Source organism: Ictidomys tridecemlineatus, chromosome 8 (genome assembly GCF_052094955.1).
Source record: "Ictidomys tridecemlineatus isolate mIctTri1 chromosome 8, mIctTri1.hap1, whole genome shotgun sequence".
NCBI lineage: Eukaryota > Metazoa > Chordata > Mammalia > Rodentia > Sciuridae > Ictidomys > Ictidomys tridecemlineatus.
The window spans coordinates 128389995-128409832 of NC_135484.1; the positions used below are offsets into that span (position 1 = coordinate 128389995).

A 19838-nucleotide genomic window follows, 5' to 3' on the forward strand; every position below is an offset into this window, starting at 1 on the left:
TTCTCAGTTTGTGTCTGCTCCCTGCTTTCCATAGATGTGGATCCTGAAGTTACTTCTTGATAAACAACCTGCACATTCAAGTCCACCTCCAGGTCTGCTTTCCAGAGAATCTAATCTGTGACACCAAGCCACTATCCTCCTATGAATATGGGAATTCTAAGAAAATTCTTACACATATCTGATTTTTTTGCAACTTTCATCATATTTAAAGGGAATTGGAGGCACTCTAGTGCCTATCCCTGAAGGTACAATGTGATTGAGATGTAGGGAAAAAGTAACTTCTTTCTCTAACCGTCAATACAACACAGAAGGCTACACCTTTCGTAGCCTAGATGTGTGTGGGTTTTCCCTACTGATGAGAACACTGATCACTTCTCCAGCTGGGTGTCCTATATTTCTATCCAATTCTGACATTATTTGCCTGGAGTTAACTACATTCATATGTTCCTTTTTTTAATCCCACTTTCCCTTTCTTGTCTCAGACTCCTACCACCATATGCAATAATTTGAATGTTTTTAATACATCATTTTATGTATATGTTTTCTTGTGACATATTACTTTGTGAATATATTTTAATTTTATATACTTCCAGCCACTTATATGAATCAATGTATTTCTTTCCCTTTAAACATGGTGTTTTGCCATGTGTATATCTTATTCATTGTTTCTAATGAATGCATGGTATGTTAAGGATCTACCACTATGATATTGTGATATAATAAAATACAATAGCAAAATAAGATATATATCCCCAGTAGAGCTGATGAAACCTCTGTAGATGGGTTGCTAGGAGAATCTTTCTCAGGATGGAGGCTGGTTGCCAAGGGAACCAATCATCTGATTAGAATCTTGGAAATTTCAGGCTCACTTCCTAGCTTCTGGGGAGTTCAGCAAGGGTCTGAATGTTGAATTGATCATAAATAGCTAATGATTTAATCAATGATGCCTACAAAATAAAGCCTTAAAAATCCAAAAGGACAGAATTCAGAGGCTTCTGGATTATTGAACATGTGGAGATGCAGAGGGTGAATAGCAGGAGAGGGCATGGAAATTCTGTGCCCCTTCCCATCCCTAGCTCTATCCATTTCTTATTCTGACTATTCATCTCTATCCCTTATAACATCCTTTCTATAATAAATAGATAAATGTAAGGAAAGTATTTCCCTGTGCTCTGTGACCCACTCTAGCAAATTAATCCAACCTGAGCAGTGGGTCATGGGAACACACAATTTATAGCTGATTGGCCAGAAGCACCCGTCACAACTTGAGACTGGAAAATGACATCTGAAGTGGGAAGCAGTCTTATGGGACCAGGCCTTATCCTGTGGCTACTCGAACCCACTCTTAAGTTAATATAAATTTCATCCATAAATTAATGTTAACTTATAATCATAAACATTTTTAATACTATCACATTAATATCATAACACATGAACAAAACTTCCTCAATCTAATGCTCAGTTCCTGTTCAATTGTTCCTTTCCCTATTTTATTTAAATCAAGACTTAATCATGGGCTAGGGAAATAACTTGCTCCACATTTATAAGGCCCTGGGTTCAATCCTCAGCACCACAAAAAAAAAAAAAAAAAATCAACCATGTCATATTTGTCTGTCATTCTCCTTATATGTCACTTAAACTATATCAGTTCCACCTTTTTCTTTTTTCCCATGCCATTTAGTTTTTGAGGTTCAGCTTGTCCAAGAGAATTTTCCATGGATTTGGCTGATTGCATCCTGATGCTGTTAATAAATATATTCCTGTATTTCCAACATATGTCATAAACAAATGGTTTCATGTTTTTTATTATGTAAGTTTCTCTCTCTCTCTCTCTCTCTCTCTCTCTCTCTCTCTCTCTCTCTCTCATTTTTATGTGGTGCTGAGGATCAAACCTAGAGCCTCTCATGTGCTAGGCAAGCACTCTACTGCTGAGCCACAACCCCAGCCCTAAAGTTACTCTTTTAACACAAATATTTCATTGGTGATCCTGGATTTGTTCTATTTTACTTCATCAAGGAACACATGATATGTGGCTGCCTCGCTTTTTAACCATGTGAAATTTTACCTAAAGGAAATGGTCTTTTTCATGTTTAAATGCTTTGGCTAAAACCTCCAATACAACACAAAGAAGTAGTGAAGATAACAGATATCCTTATCTTGTTATGAAAATTATTTTAATCTATTTGGCCATAAAATACCTTAAGGAGACTTAAATAGGTAGAGCACACAATAAAAATCTATGAACAGCCAGATGCAGTAGCACATACTATAATCCCAGCTTAGTTCTACCCAGGAAGCTGAAGTGGGTTCCAGGTTCCAGACCATCCTGGGCAATTTAGTAATATGTAGTTTCAAAATAAAAATTTTAAAAAGGACTGGGAATATACAGCTTAGTGGTAGAGTGATTTTGTTTACCAGGCTCTGGGCTGGAACCCTAGTACCACAAAGTAGAAACAACCTCTGAGCAATATATATTACAAAGAATTTATTTTAAAAAAACCATAAAACTCACAAAAACTCTGGTACAGTAGTACGACACCTGTAATCCCCGCTCAGATACTGGGGAGGCCAGAACAGAATGATCACAAGTTCAAGGACAGCATTTAGCAAGATCTCTAGCAACTTAAGATATATCCTGTCTCAAAATAAAAAGTATGAAGAAAAAAAATTTAAAAAGGGGACTGGGGACATAGCTCCATGGGCTCAATTCCCAGTACCAAAATTTTACAATAATTTAGATTAGCTCTGTCCTAGAGAAATCAGCTTTGATTTTTGGATTGGTTAACACATAAAAATGTTGTGGGATACTTGTTTGTTTGGGGGAGCAGTAGTACTTAGTCAAGTTATTTCTAAAATGAGCCCCAAATAAATGTCATTTATTTTGATTGAAATGTTCTTGAATGAGAAATTTAAAAATAAAAAAAGAAAGCTATTCAGATGCTTTGGTCTATCACACTTCCACTGTTATTTCAGCAAAGTGACTATGGTTCTGAATTCATTCACCCAGTCTTATCTGTATCATTCATTTTAGGCTTGGCACGCACTGCTTGTTATGACTGGCAACACTGTATTGTCTTTCTTATGTTTTCTACTCCATAGTAATAACAGGACCATTGCTTACACATCCATCCATTTGAGAAAATGTAACCTATGAAGTGGTCAAGAGCTCAAAAGAAATAAATAGTAAGGTTTTAGTTTTTGTTCATTTTTTCTTGTACACTTACAAGGTGTTCTTTGCTCCAAGAATGCTTCAGAATAAAATTAAAAAGTAAATGACACTATGGATCTGTTATTTTATCTTTTTCCCTTTCTACTGTCCAGCGTTATCTCTAGTATGGAAACCAAAGAAACCAGGCCAATTAACTAATTTTCAAAAGTATGTGACATAGGGTCCAGGACATTACTGAATACCACCAAAAAGAACATAGGCAGTTATGAAAGAACGCGAGATACTGTTTAACAGAAGTGAAGTGGTAAGCGCTCTGACCAGAAACCTAAGCGCTTTAAAGATAGTGGAGGTGCTGGGGATTGAACCCAGGACCTCGTGCATGCTAAGCACGCGCTCTACCACTGAGCTACACCCCCAGCCGGCAAGACTCTTTTAGTCCTTTTATTATTTATAATCATCATATCTTTACCTCTAAAAGATTTTGATAAATTGCGAGGGAAACGTGAAAAAAACTATCCCATTTATGAAAAGTGGAGCTGGTTTCTATACAGCAGCAACTGAAGAAAACAACAAAATGAGATTCCAAAGGAAGGAGTCTGAAAAGAAACAATGTTGTTACTTCCTCGGGTCCAACTTTAAGGCCCCTAGAGGCCAAAACAGGTAGCTGTGCTGGGGTGACTGCGAAGGAGTCCTAGTTTACCACGCTCCAATCCTGGCACCGAGCACTGTCCATCTCGGAACAAAGACCTTCAAATCGTCGCAGTATTCAGAAGCCACCATGTATACTGAACGTTCCATGGTGACAGCAGGGGATGTCCCTATAAACTCAAGATGTCCCGAATCAATCATTGGACCAACTGGAAACTTGCAGCCCAGTGAGGGACATTACGTCCGGAGCTGCCTTTACTTCCTGCAAAAACCTGGTTGGTTGGTTGCTAAACTGAGCTAGCGTGGGCGGGTTGGGAAGCGGATGTTAAAAGTGAGCATTTGATGATCAGATTAGGGCAGGGTTGACCTCTATTTCCAGGCAACTAGTCCTTAGAAAACCCGGGAGCTATGAAGAATTACTGGCTCCTTAGATTTTCTGTGGAAAACGTTTTCTGTATTTTGAAGAGCAGGCTTGGCCCGCCTAAATTCACAGCCGTTGGCTTTTGGGGCACTTGGAGCAAAATTTCTCATTCTCTCTCTTTGAAACAATTTCAGATTTACTAAAAAGTTTTTAAAAAATAGCATAAATGTATGAATATGCTTTTTACTCATATTTAGCTATTGTTGGTATTTTACCCCATTTGCTTTATCATTTAGTTGCTCTCTGTCCCCACGCAATACTATTATGAAGTTTTGTAAATGTAACTTTGGTACAATAACTGTATTTAATCTGTAGTCAGCATTCCAAGTTCACCAATTAACTTGATTTCCCCCTCAAGTGCTGGATCTAGTGTAGGACTTCGTATCGCAATTAATTGTCCAGTCTTTTTAGTTGTCCTTAATCTAGAACATATCTTTGTCTTTAATGACATTGAGATGTCATTGGAAAATATTATTTTTATTTCCTGTTTTTAATATATTATCTTTCATTTTAAGTTTGATATATTTTTTTTTAAATTAGGCTCAGGTTATGCATCCCCCACTGGAATACTCTGTAAATAATTTTGTGTACTTTTTGCAGTATAATAGCTGAAAGCAGGGGAAATCTGTCTGTCCCTCATAGGTGGAGTTAATTTTGATCACTGCTATATGAGGAGACAATTTAAGATTGCAAATATCCTACTCCCCATCAAAATTTTTCCTTAGATTTAATATCACTGTTCAAACCAATGATGGTTCATCTTCCAATTCCACCTCTCTTGCTAGGTTGGTTTGTTGTTCTAAGCATGAGTTCCAGTTTCTTTTTCATATATTTCTTCATTTATCAATTTATCATTTGTATGGATTCCTATTTTTGTTTATTTATTTTTTTTAAATATTTATTTTTTAGTTTTCGGTGGACACAACATCTTTATTTTGTATGTGATGCTGAGGATCGAACCCAGCGCCCAGCTCATGCCAGGCGAGTGCGCTACCGCTTGAGCCACATCCCCGGCCCTAGATTCCTATTTTTAATAGTTTATGATTGATTTCTATACACAAATATTTTGGTGCTTAAGTAGTCTTATATTTGACTAATGTCCCTTCAAAGCAGTTTTGGTATTTGAAATGCCCCCATTATTTCTTGTGTACTTTTTAACTTTACTTTCTCCTAGGCTGTGTCTGTTGTCATGTCCAGTAAGTACACAACTAACATGGGGCCTCCTACAAGCACATATAGATGAGAGTAATCACGGTGAGAATTTGGGCTGGGAATTATTTTTCTCCAACTGATTTTTTTCCCCCTGGCCTGGTACATCCTTTTCAAAACAAGTAGGAGTAAGGGCAAGTCCTTTTTCCTCCACAAACATAAATATAGCCAGCTTTCCATATCCATGGGTTCTGTATCCAAGGACTCAACAGTGTATTGAATATATATTAGAGGAAAATTGTGTCTGTATATGGGAGAAAAAAAAATATGGGAGGATGTGCATCTTGGGCTTTATGCAAAAAGTTTTTTAATAAAAGGACTTGGATATCAATGGATTTTACTCTTGATAGTGCTCCTGGAGCTAATATCCCTCAGAGACCAAGGAACAGATGTATGTCTAAAGAAGTTAGTACTTTCAAATAGTAGAAAATTGTGATCTGAACTCATTGTAGTGCTTTTACATTAGTGCATATTTTTCTTTTCTCCCTTTCTTTTCTTTCTGTTCTGCCCTTCAGGAAAAGACAAAGTAATGAAGAATGATATCTGGTTCCTTTTTATTTTAATTGCCTCCTCCTAAAATGCTCTCAAAACCCAATGCTAGGGCTAGGGTTGTAGCTCAGTGGTAGAGTTCTTGCCTAACATGTGTGAAGCACTGGGTTCAATCCTCAGCACCAAATAAAAATAAATAAATAAAATAAAGGTATTTTGTCCATCTACAACTAAAAGAAGAAGAAAAAAATGCTACCTTCTCATCTTGAAGATGCTCAATACCACCATCAGAACCACTATTGATAGGCCTAATTTCTATTCCACACTCTGCACTGAGTAATATTCTATAGATATGCTTATTCCCCTTTGCAATTTCTACTCATTTTAAATTCTGTACTCAGTAAGTTTTTAAGGACACACAAAAGAGAACTCAGGAGCAAAAGGGATCTCTTTTTCCTGCCTAAAGCTGTGCTGAGCAATTTTACTTTATGGTAAAGAAACTTTATGGTAAAACCCAGTGTTAAATATTTCTTTGGGGCAAACACCATTTGGGTTTTGGAATAGAGAACATTAGTCTAGGACAAAAGGGAGGCAATGTTTTAAACTTGTTTATACATACTGAAGTTTGCCACATTTGGGGTTATAATGGCCTTGGAGACTTCTTAGCTTTCTAGATTGGACAAATTATTTAATTTCTTAAAATCTCAATGTCTTCACATTGAACTGTAAACAATAATACCTATTTTCAGGATTGTTGTGAGGTTTATAGAAGAAATGTACACAAGTTGCTTTGCTTGGGGCCTGATATGAAGTGTCTTTATTATTCAGTGGCTATTTTTACTTTTATTGTTTGTATTAAATTGGGGCTTCTTAACTTGGAAGAAGCCATAAATATCCTTTTGATTGGCACGTCTTTTCCAGCTCAGAAACTGAAATATCTGCCCACAGGGATCTCTGACAATGGAAGGAGAACCATATGGAAATAAATGGTCCCTTTTTAAAATGAGTTCTCTCACAGAAAAAAAAAATGTTCTCTAAACACTTTTCCTTTACAAGTGCTATTAGGGCAACAAGCTCACTGCTCTTGAATAACTAAGATATGATAAATTCCTTGTGAAAAAAAATAAACAAAAGCATCTTTTAGCCTATAAAAGCAGGTAAAACTTGCTCTTTACTGATAAGCAAAAGTAGGAAGGAAAAAGATACGAGAATGGAAAAACAATGCTCAGAAAGGATTGAAAATCAAAATTAGTGGTAATGCTTAGCCTAGATATTCTGGGATTTTGTTTTTGTTTTTCAATACAAATGAGTAATATTTAAAATAGAAAGAGATAAGAGAAAAAGAAGAAGGCTTCTAGAATAGTTTGGATCTTGATTGTACTCCAAAGGCTCATGTGCTAAATGCTTGATCTTCAGTTTGTGGTGATACTGGGAGATAGTGGAACCTTTGAAAAGTGAGTGGCAGTAGGAGCTCCTTAGGAAATTGGCATGTGTCCTTGAAGGGGATTATGGAACAGTAGGCTCTTCCTCTTCTTCTTTTTATTTCCTGGCTATTAGTTGAGCAGTTCTATGTGTCTTGTGCTCCAGTCTTGCGCTCTTGCCTTGCTACAGACCTGAAACAATGTCAATTGATTATGGACTGGACCTCCCAAACATTGAGCCAAAATAAATCTTAACTCTTTATAAGTTGATCATCTCAGGTATTGTGTTCTAATGACAGAAAATTGACTGATAATAAGGCTAAGGACCAGATTTAAGACTTTAAAAATATACATTGTGCCTTTTTACAGTAAGCATCAAAGTAAAGTTTCCCCTAAAAATCTGAGGGAGAATTTCAATGAGAGGTATACCTAGGACTTATATTACTGGGTCCAAAAATTTACATACTTTGATAAGTGAAATAATGGCCCCCAAAGATATCCAGGTGCTAATCCCTGGAACATGTGGTAAAAGAAAGCATAGATGTGATTAAGTCAATGATTTTGAGATAGGAAAATTATACTGACTAGATGTGCCTTAAACATATTCACACATGTCTTCATAAGAGAGAAGTAGAGCAAAAGGCGACCTGTGGTGTTGGGTGTGTGGGAGACTTCCTCTTCTCAGGAGAACATCATGAAATCCCTTACCCCTCCCTCTCCTCTCCAAAGGGCTCCAAGCCAAGAGCGCCAAATTCAAAGGTTTCCTCCCAATCCCCACAGGACACAGTGTCTGCTCCCTGTTTCTGAGTCACTCAGCCAATCAGCACCCGCCACATCCCCTATGCAACCCTTCTTAAATCAAGCTTGTAAGCACACACTCTCTTCTATCTCTCTGCCCTCTTCCTCTTCTTTCTCTCCTCTCTCTCCTCTCTCTACCCTTTCTCTCTCTCTCTCTCTCTCTGCCCCCTCCTCTCTCTGCTTTCTGCCTCTCCTTTGGGCAGACCCCCAATAAAATCTCTTGGTTGAATCTCTGTCTCTGGTGAGTCACTTGCCTTTCATGTGGACTGAAGCAAGATGCTGCACTGCTGACTTTGAAGATGGAGAAAACAACCACTAACCAGGGATGCAATCAACACAGCTCTCAGAACTGGAAAAGCAAAAGAAGCAGATTCTTCACTATACTTCTGGAGGGAGTGTGGCCCCAGCAAAACCTAGATTTTTGCTTTCATGAGATTGTTTTTGGATTTCTGACCTTTAAAACTGTAAAAGAATAAATATGCATAGTTTTAAGTATCCAAGCTTATGTTAATTTGTTACAGCAATCATATGAAACTAGTATACATACTTCATTGCACAAAGTATGGCAACATTAATTGTTGTACAGCCACAATAATTTCTCTATTGCCAGCAGTGCAGCCAAGTTAAATTTCCCAACATCTTTAATTTTCTTTTTTCTTACTTCTAGTGAGATTCAACATGCCTTCATATTGAAACTATTTAGGCATACCTTTTATGAGTTTTCCTTGGCTCATTTTCTTTTGTGTTTCTTTATTTTTCTGATGGTATTTTTAGATTATTGTTTGCTATTTTTTTTGTAAGAGGTCTTTTTATGTAGCATTTATTAATTTCTTGTAAGTTTTAGTTGTTACAAAAATCTTCTCTAAGCCTATTATTGTTCTAATTTCATTTCTGATACTTTTTGTTTAGTGAAAACTATTAAGATTGAAATGTGTCCTTCCCAAAGTTCCTGTGTTGGAAACTTAATCCTCTAATTCATATGTTAATGGAATTTGAATGTGGGGCTTTTGACAGGTAATTAGTACTAAAGGAAGGCATGAGAGTGGGACTTCCATGATACATTAATGATTTTATGCCAAGGTCTCGGCTTAGCACAGAATCACGAGCCACCACACACCTCGTAGATTCAAACAGCAATCCTTTATTCCCGAACTCACACCGGCCTCTACACAAACAGGTTCTGCTGAAATCCAAAATCTGCCCGCACAATTCAGGTCCTAAATACTTTTTCTCCACGAGAACTCAGCGGGAACTCAGGCAGCAGGCACGCCCTACTCCCAGCAGCAATAATCTTCAACCTCCAACTTCCCTAAAACTCCTATTGTCTTAAACCAGGAACGCCCTAAACCCAAGGACCGGGATACTTCCTCAAACCTGCAGGATACACCCTAATCCTGGATCCACCCTGGTCATTGAGCAGGGTCACCTTTCTCAAACACACATGCAAGGTCACAGCAAATTTCTAAGGCAAGTCCATTTAACATGGGGTACACTGGCAAGGATTTCGATGCGTCATTCCTACTTGGCAATGGCCCTCAGCAATTTTATAAGAGAAAGAGAGATCTGAGCTAGCTCGCTCAGTTTCTTCTTGTGATATCCTCTACCATATTATAATATAGCCAGAAGGCCCTCATTAGATACCAAACAGATGGCACCAAGAAGCCCTTTGATTTCCTGGTCTCCAGATCTATGGGTCAAATAAATTTATTTTCTTTATAAATTATCCAGTCTAAGGTATTAGAAATGAACTAAGACAAAATCCATCACTTTTCATGACAAGAGTATGCATTTTCAGTCATTTGTTCTTTTGGCTCTTGTTTTTAAAAATTTTTTTTTACCAGTTATGACTGTCTAGAAAATCTAGTGGACCTTCCTACTCCCCAGCAATTAGTTTCTATATAGAACACATTTCTAGTCTCATAAGGGGTAAGAGAATTCTTTAGATGTCACTGAAATCAAAACAATGTCCAGGCCTCTATAGTGATTTAGGAGATCCTGAAGCTAAGGTCAGAGTGATCAAGAGTCAAAATTATCGATGTGGCAACACTGCTGAAAATTCCTTGGAACTGGAGCAATTGGGAGCAAGAAATGCAGGAGGTCAACTTTGGCTAGCAGAGGAGCAGACCCTGAATCCAGATGCTAACAGAAATGCCACAATGAGCACAAACATTTAATATCATACTAGCAGATGAGGCCTAGGAGCTGAGCCTGACACTCTTATATAGCCCCACACCTGTAGTGAGACAGAAATGGTTCATGGTCAACTTTGTCCTAGAGTTTTCAGCAGGGGCTAAAATAAATCCTGTTTGGAAAAAAAAAAAAATACCACTTCCCCAAGTTAGGCCTGCAAGATTCCCTCATATTAAGATCACAAATAAAGTCCAATAAAGACCAATTCGGACACAAGAAAATAAACTACTACATTTGAGAAATAGCAGATACACAAAAAAGTCATGCTTAGACCTACAGATATTTAAGATTCAAAATATAAGGTTGAGTTTGTGGCTCAGTGGTAGAGAGTTTACCTAGCTAGTATGAGGCACTGGGTTCAATCCCTGCCACCACATAAAAATAAACAAAATATGGATACAAAATATAGAAGAGCTAAGTAGGAAATATGTCAGTAAATTAAGGATATGATTACAAAGTACACAAAAAGAGTGAGTAGAATTATGTAAAAATTTAGTCTCAAGAAATAAACCTCAAAAGTAAAGATAAAAATCATTAATTTAAAAAATTCTTAATATTAGCTACATATTAGCTATTAGCTACAGCTGAAAAAAATTACTAAACTGAAAGCTGAAACTAAAACATTAATCTAGAATACAACAAACATTTTTAATAAATTTAGATGAATATGACTATAAATTATTTGTATATCCTCCCATATGGATTGTTCTGCTAATCCTGGAATTTGAACTGCCCTTGCAACCTGTTTTGACCAATGGGAGGGAAGTGATATTGTGCTACTTCCAAGCACAGATCTCAAGTGGCTTCAACTCTTGCCTTCTTGGTACAGCATCACTATGTAAGAAAGTCAGCAATTCTGCTGGGGATATCACATGGAGGAAAAAGTCATGAACCTTAGGAAATAGTCTCTATCGACTGTGAGATATATGACTGAGGCCCAGGAGTAGTCAGTCCCAGCCAACCTCCAACTCACTACAAATCAATCAGTAAACCCAGTTAACTTCACAAAGAGAAGAGGATGATATATTTCAGCTGATCTCTTCCCACGTTGCCAATCCCATAGACTTCTGAGCAAATAAATGATTGTTGCTTTAATCTACTGAATTTTAAGATACTTTGTTACACAGCCACAAAAAACTGATAAAAAAAATAATAGAAATAGAGGATCAGTTGAGAAATTCTGACGTATATGTAATTAGAACCCAGGAATAAAAGAAGAGTAAAAAATGTCAGTGAGGAAATACTTTAAGACATAATAGCTAGGAATTTATCAGAAATTGATAAAAAATTTCATCCATAGATTCAAAAAGTAGTGAAATTCACTAGCAAGTGAAAAAACAACTATAAGCCTGGTGTTGTGGTACATGCCTGTAATCCTAGTGGATTGGGATTCTTAGGCAGTATGATTTTGAGTTCAAAGCCAGCCTCTGCAATTTAGCAAGGCCCTAGGCAACTCAGTGAGACCCTGCCTCTAAATAAAATATAAAAAAGAGCTGGGGATGTGGTTCAGTGGTCAAGTGTCCCTAGGTTCAATCCCAGGTACCAAACAAGCAAACAAAAAAACTATAATTACATACTTCACCCAGAAACTGTTACAGCAAACATAAGAGGACTAAAATCAGCCACAGATATGTCTTCAAAAAAAGAGCAATTAGAATGTTAGCCACCATATTAATTAACATTAATTTCATGATAAAATCCAGGAAAGAATAAAATATATTTTTGATGTATTGGAAGAAAACAATCAATTTTTGTTTACAATATTATTTAATAGGTTTTATTTTTTAGAGCAGTTTTAGGTTCACAGCAATATTGTACAGAAAGTAAAGGGAGCTCCCCTGTACGCCCTGCCTGCCCACATGCACAACATTCAACATTATAATGTCCCACCAAATTATACATTGGAAGAATCAATGAACTTACATTGACATATGATTGTTATTTACAGTTTACATTATGGTTTGTTCTGAGAGTAGTGCATTACATGGGTATTTATTGACAAATGAAATGTACACACCATTATAGCAACAAAAAGACTAATTTATCCATTCCCCAAATCCTTTTTGCTCTGTCCATTGCCAACTCTGGCAAGTACTGATATTTTCAGCTTCTACAGTTTTGCCTTTTCTAGGCTCATCTATTTGGAATCACACAATAACATTTTCACACTGGCATATTTCTCTACATAATTTATGTTTAGGTTTCCTTCATGACTTTTCATGGCTTGATAGGTCATTTCTTTATAGCACTGAATAATATTCTGCATCTAGTTGTTTGACAATTGATTTAATCTATTCACCTACCAAAGAACATCTTTTTTGCTTCCATTTTTTTTGCTGTTATGAATAAAGTTGCCATAAATATACATGTGCAGGTTTTTGTGTAAACATATTTTCAACTCATTTGGGTAAATGCCAAGGATTGAAATTGTCAAATTGTTTGGTGAAAATGTTTAATGTTATTTTTTTTAAAACTGCCAAACTATCTTGAAAAATAGCTGCACCATTTTTCTTTCTGAGCAGAAAAAAAAAGTTCATTTTGTCACTGTATTGAATTTTGGTTATTCTAATAGGTGTGTAGTGGTAGCATATTATTGTTTTAATTTTCATTTCCCTAGTGTTATATGATGCTTAGCATCTTTTTCAAAGTTTAGTTGCCATCTGTACATCATTGGGGAAGGGTCCAAATCTTTTGCTTAGATTGTCATGTCATTAGGTTGTTCATTTCTTATTGTTGAAGTTTTAACAATTCTTTATATATTTGGGATAACATTCTTTTATCAGAAAAGTATTTTGAAAATATTTCCTTCTGGAATGTGTTTTTTCTTTCTATTCCTTTAACACATTCCCTGCTACTTTCCCTTGCTTTGAAATTGTAAAGGTAAATTTCCAAGCTGATTCTAAGGCGCAGAGCCTGAGTTAAAGTGTAAAAGACCAGGCATCCTAAAGTTTCCAAAGTGCAGAGATTGGGTTAAAAAATAAAAGACTAGGTATTGTTAGAGTCCCTCTGCTACCCCCAAAACCTGTAATCCCTGTAGCTGTTAGGACAATACTGGAACTGCCCAGTAAATATTTCCACTGACTTTCTGGTTGTTTAATAGCTAAGGGTTCCAAGTTGCTTGGCACGTAGGCATTGCAGGACCTAAACCAATCAGTTTGAATGTGTACCCCACCTAGGAGCACCAATCACTCCTGCCTGATTGTTCCCGCCAATGTATGCACTAATCCTGACTCAGGGTTGTTGTTCAATTTTCCCGCGCCTCATGATGATTTGTTCTGATGTATGCAAAGCCCCCCACCCTCTCCAAAAAGTGTACTTAAGCTCCACTTGAACTCTGCTCTGGGCTCTGGGCTGCTCTCCCTCCTTGAGTGAGCACAGAGTCCCAGCGCACTGGAATGGATCCCCAATAAATATCCCCTTTTGCCAATTGCATGGAGTCAGTCTCTTGGGTGGTCTCTCCCTCCGACGTTTCTCCAGACCTTTACAAAATTTGCTTTGTCTAAAATTAATATAGCAATTCAAAATTTCTTTGGATTGGCATTATCATGATTAATCTTTTTCATTCCTTACTGTTTATCTATTTGTCTATATATTTAATGTGATTTTCGTATAGACAACATATAAACAAGTCTTTTAAATCACTTTGACAATCTTGTGTTAATTACTTGGTATATTTAGACTGTCCTCACTTAAAGTGATAATTAGTAGAATCAAATTAAAATCACACGTATTTGTAACTGTTTTCTGTTTGCTGAACTTGGTTCTTTGTTGCTTTTATCTTCATCTCTTTTTCTGGCTTTCACTGAGCATTTTATGTGATTGCATTTTTTTTTTTTTTTAGTTGTGTAGATAGACACAATACCCTTATTTTATTTGTTTATTTTTATGTGGTGTCAGGAATCGAACTCAGTGCTTCATGCATACTGGGCAAGCACTCTACCACTGAACCACAATCCCAGCCCCAATTGCAAAAAAAAAAGTGTTGTTCTGTTTTAATATATTAAAAACTTTTAGTGGCTTCGATAGTGTTTGGAAGGTACACTTAAAATTCTGATTGAATTTCATTTTCAGATAGTACAAGAATGTTATAACAAAGTATTCCCAATTTCTTGTTCCCATCCCTTATAACTTTGCTGTCATTCACTTCTATCCATAAGCAATAATCACCAAGTACACTCTTGTTACTGCTGTTATAACTTTGAACAAAGTATTATTTGTGAGATTAATTGAGATTAAGAAAAATATAAGATTTTATTTTACTTTCATTTATTCCTTTTTTATTTTCTTGAAATTGGTAATTGAACCCAGAGCCTCATAAACTGAGTTACTTCCCCAGCTCTTTTTATTTTCTGAGACCTCTAGGGTCTCATTTAGTTGCTCAGGCTGGTCTCAGACTTGTAGTCTTCTTGCCTTTGTCTCCTAAGTAGCAAGATTGCAGGCATGAGTCACTGTGCCCAGTTTATTTATTCCTTTTCTAAATCTTTTCATGTCTTTATGTAGATCTGTTTCTGAACTATGTAATTTTCCTCCTCTCTGAAGAATTTCTATTTAACATTTTTTTGCAAAGTAGGCCTACTAGTGAAAAATTCTCTCAATGTTTGCCTGAGAAAGTATGCATTTCTTGTCAGTTCTGAAGAAAAATTTTATTAGACACATTTTTTCTCTCACTAGTTTAAATATTTCACTCCACTGTTATTCCTTGCATGATTTCTGAAGAGAAGTAAGTCCAATGTGATTCTTATCCTAATTATTCTGCAAGTAAGATATTTTTATTCTCATGTTTCTTTCAAGATTTTTGTCTTTTATTTTCTGCAGTTTGAACATGCTGTGTTGGTGTCAATATGTTTGTTGGTATTGATCTTGCTGATTCTTGTGTTTCTTTATTCTCCTTCTTGTATTCCATTATATGTATGTTTGTTGTGATTGATCCAGTTTTTATTACAGTCATGTTACGTGCTTAGGGATGGAGATACATTCCAAGAAATGTGTAATTAGGTAATTTCATTGTTGTGTGAACATCATAGAGTCTGCTTATACAAATGTAGATGGTATAGCCCAGTACACATATAGGCTGTATGATATACATACTTCTCCTAGGCTACTGCTATGGTTTGGAAATGACTTGTTCTTCAAGGGTTCATGTGTTGGAGCCTTGGTCCTCAGTGTTGTGGTGTTGAGGTGGTGTAACATTTCAGAGGTGGAATGTGAAAACATGGGATAATTTTTCTCTAATGGACACAATGAGAATTTGGTAGAGCTCTTAAGACATAAAACTCAGGAATAAATGGAATTTTTAACTCTCAAGCTACTCGTTGCTGAGTCTCCTGCAACTAGATAATTACAGCTTAACTTTCCTCCCCCAGGTATTCATTGTCTACTTCTGCAGACTGTCAGATTAGGTTCCTTAGTCTCTCCCCAACTCCACTGATTGTCTTTTCTTATGGATGATGAAGATAACTCGAAAGACATAAGTAGTGACTGAAAAGTGCCAGGCATTTATGTATTTATGTATTTATTTATTTTTGGTGGTGCTAGGGTTTGAACTCCAGGGCCTTGTGCATGTCAGGCAAGCACTCTATCACCTCAGCTATATCTCCACCCTATGTCAGGAGTCTTAAAAGTACTTTACACATTCACTTAACTCAATCAATAACCTAATAAATATTACTAGTTCAAGAAATTTAACGGTTGAAAATAGTCTTTCTGAGTACATTTTTTGGTGGTTCTTTTATTTAAAAAATCTAGACTTTTATTCAGTATTTATGCTTTTATTCAACAATAGTTGTATACCTATTATGTGCTGATGTACTGGGTGTACTACAATGAGTAAAGAAATATCACCATTGCCCTCTAATTGGAGAATAAGTTGTTTAAATAAAATCTTGTTTAGCAAGTCTATCAAGTTTGTATTGAGAAATAATTCAGATGTCATTGGTATAAAATTATGATTCTTTGAAATCCTGAAAGAGGGACAAAAGAAATGAAGCATTAAGTGATTTAAATAGCAGATTGGTAGTACTAATTCAAGCGTTGAGGAAAATCGTAACAATTGACCTCATTCAAAGGAAAATATGATTGTTTACTTGCTAAGTGAGCAAATCCTTAGTCCTCTATCCTAGGGATTGAAGGTGGGTTTCCCATGCTGGATAATTGTATGCTGACAAGGAGTATTTGACATTCAATAGAGGAAGTTGAAGGGGAGAGAAGATAAGCTGTCCTTGTCAAAGCTGAGAACAAAATAGGAAGGACAAAGCAACCCCATGTTGGCAAGATTCTCTCCAAAGATTTCACCAAATACAGAAAATCAAACAGTGAGTGGAAAGGGTTTCTCAGTTCTCAAGCTAAATTGTCAAGTTTAAGCTTCCTCCTGGAAAGACAAAAAGTGTGGAGCAGAAGTGCCTGGGGATGGAGTTTGTGAAGTGACCTGCCCTAGGACACACGGCGAATGGGACAGTCACAATTATGACTCCCGCCCTTCTCAGTGTTGGTGGTTGTCAGATCAGGCTAGGCGGGCAGCGACCAAAGGAGGCAGATTTAAAAGGGTCGCTGAAGGAAGCTTCATTGAGATACCACTCCCGGCTGATACTAGATCAGACCCACAGAGGGGTCAGGGGAAGGGTCTGAGGAGAAACCGGGAGGAAGCTCCGCCGGACTGGACTTTTATGGGGCTTACAGCAGGAAAGGAAGGGCTTGGGACAGGAAAAAGTGTTTTTAGGGTCCCTTGTCCCTTTGGAGTTGGTCAGGGGAGTTGGCTGAACTCCAGGATTGGCTAGGGGGTCCTGCTGATTGACAGGTGTTAGTCAGGAGATCTGGCAGATTGACAGGCGTTTCCGCCGGCACCTGATTGATGTTCCTTTCCTGCACGGGCTCCTTTTCTAAGTCGCCACCACCGACCTAACAGTGGTAGCCCACACTAAATCATTTTACGCCCTAAGATTCCAACCTACTTTAGAACTAAAAGGGCGCCATCAGGGCTCTGCGTTTTTCTTTTTTTCCCAATCACGATTTCACCCTATTGATGTACGCGCGCGTGGCAGACGGATCCATCCCAAGACAAGAAACAAGAGAGACAAGAAGGCGTCTCCTAACTGGGTCAGCAAATTTCAGAAGCAATTTAGAAAGATCACAGAACCGGGTTTTTGTTGTCGTCGTTATTCCCAGCCGGCTACCCAGAAAACAAGAATCGTAGGAGGCAGGGAAACTTGTCCCCCCCGCAGAGTGCCGCAACCGAGGGAGTCCTGGCTCTGGGAGACTTCTGGGCGGCTGGCTGAAGTGGGGTCAGCAAACCGGGACGGAAATCCTGCGTTCCTTCATTCGTGTATTCAACAAGGATCTAGGTTTGAACATCGAGTTAGGCAGACCTGTTTTACCTGTTCGTTTGATGTGTGCCGAGTAAGTGAACCGCTCTAAGTGTCATTCATCCGTCTTGTGCGTGCGGTGAAGGATGCCTCGATTCTGGGTGTGGTGTGAGGCTCGAGTCAGAATTAAACCCGAGAAAGAGTGACTGAAGGTATTTCTACAGAACGAGCTGTGAGGAGGAATAAAATGATGCTGGCAGCAAGACATGTGACGAGGTGGCCGAGTGGTTAAGGCGATGGACTGCTAATCCATTGTGCTCTGCACGCGTGGGTTCGAATCCCATCCTCGTCGGCAGATAAGGATTTTCTTTAATCTTTGGAGTAATTCTACTCAGTGTAGCCTTTATATTTGGTAGATTCAGCCCGCATTCACCACCAAACCGTTGTATCTTCGCTGACCTATGCCTTAGTTCAGATCTCAGTACTGAGTCTTTCAACATCTTAAGAATCCTGTTCTTCCTCCGAAACGCTCTCAACTAGTCATAACTGAAACTGTTCCTTTCATTCTCCCCAGCAAGGTATTTGGGTCACTTCAGGATCTCTACTAATCTAGTAGGTAATAAGTGGCATTGGTGTTTACTTTTTATTTTCCTTATTACAACAGAATATTTGTAATATTGATAAAAAATAGAATCAGTTTTTCTTTTAGTCATTTTAACTTAAATTCTTTTTTAAGCTGAAAGCAATATTTAAAGCACGGTCTCTGGGCAGGTTCATCAGAAATGACCCAAGTATTTGTAACGGATGAAGAGTCCTGGGCTTCAATCTTAACCTATTGCATCATAAAGGATAAGATGTATCTTATATGTAAGATGTATTTAGTTACAATAATGGAAAATGGACTAAACACCATACATCTAGTAAGGAGTTAATAACCAAAACTTACACTTACCCTTTTTTTAAAAAAAATATATTTTTCAGTTGTAGACGAACACAATATCTTTACTTATTTATTCATTTTTATGTGGTGCTGAGGATTGAACCCAGGGCCTTGCACATGAGAGGCAAGCACTTTACCACTGAGCCACAACTCCAGTGCTCTAAATGTGACATCTAATAGTACAGAATCCTATTTCTATAAATATCCATCATGGGAAAATCCCCTGCCTTCAATCTTCCCAGACATACCTCTGATGTCTTAGATTTCATTTTATCAATATTTTTATTGGTGTATTACAATTATACAGAATAGTGGATTTCATTGGTACATTTGTATATGCATACAACATGATTTGATCAGTTTTGCTCCCCAGTACTTCCCTTCTCTTTCTTCTACCCTAGTGGCTTGCTTCCCTTCTACTTTCATGACTTCCTTTTTTTTTTTTTCTTTTCCTTCTAGCTTTCACATATGGGAGAAGACCTTGTACACTTACGTTTCTGAATTTGGCTTATTTATTTTCCTATAAATGACACAAATTTATTCCTCTTTATGACTAAATACAACTCTATTGTTATACATAAATACCACATTTTCTTTATCTGTTTCTCTGTTGATGGACACTTAAGTTGATTCCCAGATTTTTTTTATCATTTCATTTCATTTTCTATTATTGACTACAGTCACCTTGATGGGTAGTATATCTCAAAACTTATTTCCTCTATCTGAAACTTGTATTATTTGACTATTCTCTATTCCCTCCCCCAACTCCCACCTTCTGGTAACCATTATGTCTCTGAATTTTAACTTTTTAAAAGTTTCCATATAATGGAGATCACGTGGTACTTGATTTTCTGTGCCTGGTTAATATTGCTCATCAAAATCTCTTCCATGTTCATCTCTGCTGTTTCAAATAACCGAATTCCCTTCATTTTTATAGCTGAAGAGTATTTCATTGTTTATATACACACCAAATTTTCTCTTTCTATTTATCCCTTGATGGACATTCAGTTGATTCTTTATCTTGGCTATTATGAACAATGCTGAAATAAGCACGGAAGTACAAATATCCCTATAACAGATTAATTTCAATGCCTTTGTATATGTACTCGGAAGTGTGAGTGCTGGTTCATATGACAGTTCTATTTTCAGTTCTTTGAGGAACCACCTTATCATTTTCCATTATAGCTGTAGTATTTTACATTTCTACTAGTAACTCACAGGAGTTTCTTTTTATCCATATCTGGCTAGCCCTCAT

The 19838-nt window shown here is 37.2% G+C and overlaps 2 non-coding genes across 2 annotated transcripts; one reads left to right on the top strand and one right to left on the bottom strand.

Moving 5' to 3' along the window:
- Nucleotides 1-3513: 3513 nt before the first annotated feature.
- Nucleotides 3514-3585, bottom strand: Trnaa-agc (transfer RNA alanine (anticodon AGC)). The gene has a single exon. It is a non-coding gene; the product is annotated as a tRNA-Ala (tRNA).
- Nucleotides 3586-17913: 14328 nt separating this feature from the next.
- On the top strand, nt 17914-17995 carry Trnas-gcu (transfer RNA serine (anticodon GCU)). The gene has a single exon. It is a non-coding gene; the product is annotated as a tRNA-Ser (tRNA).
- Nucleotides 17996-19838: the final 1843 nt, after the last annotated feature.